Source organism: Eubalaena glacialis, chromosome 8, assembly GCF_028564815.1.
Source record: "Eubalaena glacialis isolate mEubGla1 chromosome 8, mEubGla1.1.hap2.+ XY, whole genome shotgun sequence".
In the NCBI taxonomy this organism is placed as follows: Eukaryota; Metazoa; Chordata; class Mammalia; order Artiodactyla; family Balaenidae; genus Eubalaena; species Eubalaena glacialis.
The window spans coordinates 82,990,257-82,994,363 of record NC_083723.1 but is presented as its reverse complement, the minus strand read 5'-3'; positions in this window follow the sequence as shown (position 1 = coordinate 82,994,363).

Here is a 4,107-nt window from a genome sequence, read left to right as displayed (position 1 = left end):
ATCACCCCAAAATTCCCCACTTAGCCCTTTTGGTAGTCAATGCCCAGCTTTCAATCTAGCCCCTGATAACCATTGGTCAGTTTTCTCTCCGTATAGTTTTGCCTTTTCTATAATGTTACGTGACTGGAGTCATAAGAGTATATAACTTTTTCAGTCTGGCTTCTTTCAGAAGCATAATGTGTTTGAGATTCACTCATGTTCCTTTTTATCTCTGAGTGATATTCCATTGTATATATTTATAGTAATTTGCTTTTCCATTTACCAATTGATGGACATTTCACTTTTTTTTTTACTAGTTTTGAGAGATTATTAATAAAGCTGCTATAAACATTAATGTGTAGGCTTTTGTTTGTATATTTGTTTTCATTTCTCTTGGGTAAATACCTAAAAGTAGTAATTTCTGGGTTGTATCATAAGTGTATGTTTAATGTTCAAAAAACTGCTACACTGTTTTCAACGTGGCTGTACTAGTTTGCATTCCCATCAGGAATGCATGAGATTTTCAGTCGCTCTGCATCCTTTCCAGTACTTGGTAGAGTCAGTTTATTATTAGTATCATTGTTATTATTATTAACACCATTCTACTAGGTGTGCTGTAGTATGTCATGTGGTTTTAATTTTTTCATTGCAGTTTGAATTTGTCTTTCTCAATACTCTTTTTTTTCATGTGCTTATTTGCATCCATATGTTATTTCACTGAGGTATCTGTTTAAATATTATGTCTTTTTGAAAAATTAGGCTGTTTGTTTTCTTATTATTGAGTGATGACAGCGCTTTATATATTCTGGGTGCCAGTTCTTTATCAGATATGTGTTTACTAAGTATTTTCTCCCAGTCTATGGCATATCTTTTCATTTTCTTTCTTTTTCTTCTTATTCCTCTTCTTTTTATTTGTTTATTTTAAAATTTTATTTTAGTTGGGTGCTAGTATTATTCTCTTTTTTAAAAAATAAACTTTATTTTTTAGAAACATTTTAGATTTGTAGGAAAATTGTGAAGATAGTACAGAAAGTTCCTATATGCCAGAACCCAGTTTCCCCTATTATTAACAGCTTACGTTAGCATGGTATATTTCTTAAAATTAATGAACCAATGTTGATACATGATTGTTAACTGAAGTCCATACTTTATTCAAATTTCCTTAATGTTTACCTGATGTTCCTTTTCTGTTCCAGCATCCCATCCAGTATACCATGTTTACGCAGTCATCATATTTCCATAGGCTCCTTTTGGCTGTGATAGTTTCTGAGACTTTGTTTTGGTATTCTTGACAGTTTTGAGAAACATTGATCATGCATTTTGTAGAATCTCCTTAAACTGGCATTTTTCTGATGTTTTCCTCATGATTAGATTGGGGTTATAGGTAGAAGGAAGACCATAGAAGCAAACTGTCATGTCCATCACATCATTTAAGGCTATACAATACCAACTTGCCTTATCACTGTTGAAGTTGATCTTGATCACTTGGCTGGGGCAGAGTTTGTCCGGTTTTTCCACTGTAGAGTTATGTATTTTCCCTCCTTTCTGTACTGTGCTATTTGGAAAGATTTTATTATCCACAGTCCATACTTGAGCCTGGGGGAATTACAGCCCACCTCTTTGAGGATGGAGTATCTACAGACATTATTTGAAACTCTTCTGCATGGGAGATTTGTCTCTTTTTCCCATGTACTTATTCATTTTAATCATCCACTTATATCAATGAGGACTCATGGAAATTTCGTTCATACCTTGAATTATAATCCAAGATGACTTTATTTCGTTGCTCAAATCGTTCCATCTTTTGCCATTGAGAGCTCTTACACTTGGCTCCTGTGTCCCTTTGACGTAACCCCTACTGGATTGTTTTTGAACACTTACTTCCTTTCTGGCATTACAAGTTGAGCCAGGCTAAGCTTGTATATTTCCTGCCCCAGTCCTAGAATCAGCCATTTTTCCAAGCAGTCCTATTTTCTTTTATTGGAGGGTGATGTTAGAAACTAAGGTCTAAATGCTAGGTGTGATTGTTGCTATTGCAGTGTCCTTACTTCTAAGTCTGTTCAGCTGATAGGGCAAGAAAATATGCATATTTTCATGTACATTTGTAAGGTATATTAATTGGTAGTTTTTCTCTTGGAATAGCTTTTTAAAATTTTGATATCAGGTTATAAAATCAATACATAAACATTAATAGTCTTCAAGATATATAAACAAAAATAATTTTTCTCCCAAGCTGTCTTTTCTCCCAAGACATTCCTGTCTCTACTTGGGAGAGGTGAGAGGTTCTCTCTCCTTGAATTTCAAGTTACTTGGTTGCCCTGTGATCTCAGCTGTATGATAGATTTACAAAAATTATGATTTTTATCTAGCTTTCCTCATTGTTCATTAAGAGTGATCCAATGTTATACAGTCTAAGAAGAAAGGGATCTCTCAAAAGTTAATCTATAATGTAGTTAGTTATTTTTGAATTCAGACATTTCATAGGAAAATGAGTCACAAGCCAGGGAATAAATTCCTCCACATCCCATTCTCTACTGCATCCACAAGACTAGAGCAGAGGTCTGCAGGATTTGGGGAAACACCAGGGTACAGGTCAAGACTGAATAATGCAGACTTGGAGGGGAGAGAGGATCCTTAGGTGATATCAACATCTGTAAGTAAGATATGTGATTTCTTGAAAAAAGGTATTGCAAATTCTCATGAAGAAGGTTTGAATGAGGCTCTGTGTGAGAAAAAATCAAAGCCTGAGGGCAGGTGGGCAAGGATACCATCTGGAAGGCATCCAACGAAGGGACCTTCTAAGAAGTGCCTAACTTGTGAGGTGCTTCTCCTTTGGACTAGAAAAAAAGTCAAATTCAGCATACATGTTATAATTATTTTCCTACAAATATAATTCTCTATAGATTACTTATACTAGTAGTTCTCAACCCTGTGTACCTATTAAAATTACTTGAAGCACTTTTATAAAATGCCAGTGCCCAGGTGCCATCCTATACCAATTATATAAAAATTTTTGTGGGGACTTCCCTGGCAGTCCAGTGGTTAAGACTCTGCACTTCCACTGTAGGGGATGCGTGTTCGATCCCTGGTCAGGGAACTAAGATCCCACATGCTGAGTGGTGCGGCCAAAAAAAAAAAAAAATTTCTGTGTTTTTTCCTAGGCAATGGCAACTTTTTGAAAATTCTTAGGTTGTTTTAATAGGCCTCCAGATTTGAGAATCACTGACCTAGATGAGTTACTATAATCTGAAAATCTCATATAGGCATGGGATTCAAAAGTAAAGGAAACCTGTCCATATGAAATCCTGATTTAAAGGAGGCCCTTGGGAGGAAGTAGTTTTACAATAAGGTAATGAATTCCATGTGCTGGAGAAGCAAGCAGGGGCCTAGGGTGGAGGAGAAATCTTTGAGGTGGATTATATAATTTGGATCCAGGTTTGTGATTCTCCAACCAAGAGGCAACTCCTCTAATTTAAAAGGAGATGTAACCCTGAAGTAAGAGGAAGAACACTGTTACTTGGGTTGCATTATCCTCATTAAAGACTTGCCCTGTTGTCCTAATATTTTTTTTCTCAATTTCCCCGCTGTCTGGTACAAATGATGATCCCAGGCCCAGAAACCCTGCTCTTAATAGGGAATTTTTGAAAAGTATAAATAAGTAACATAGACAGGTTGTTAGCTATATGTTTTTTCCTCCCCAAACCAAAAATTCCTTGACGGATTAGACTGTGTCTCATCTTTGTTTATCCAACGTTTATTAGTGTTGATATATTGATTAGTTAATTAATTTTCTTGTCTATTCACTCATCAACTTCTTTTATGAACTGATATCATGCCAGGCAGTGTTTTAGGCCTGGAGATAGGATATGGAAAGGTGACAGACAAGTCTGTTCCTTATGAAGCTTACATTCTTATAAGGGAGATAGCCACTAAACAAATAAAGTAATAAAAATCCAGGTAATGAATGCCATGAAGAAAACAAAGAGGATAAGTGGATGGAGAATATACAGAGATGTGTGTAGGAAGAAGCTCTATTTTGGGTAGGGTTGTCATGGGAAACCTTTCTGTAGAGTTTACATTTGAACAGAGATTTAAATGAGAAGGTACCAGCCATATGAATATCTGGGG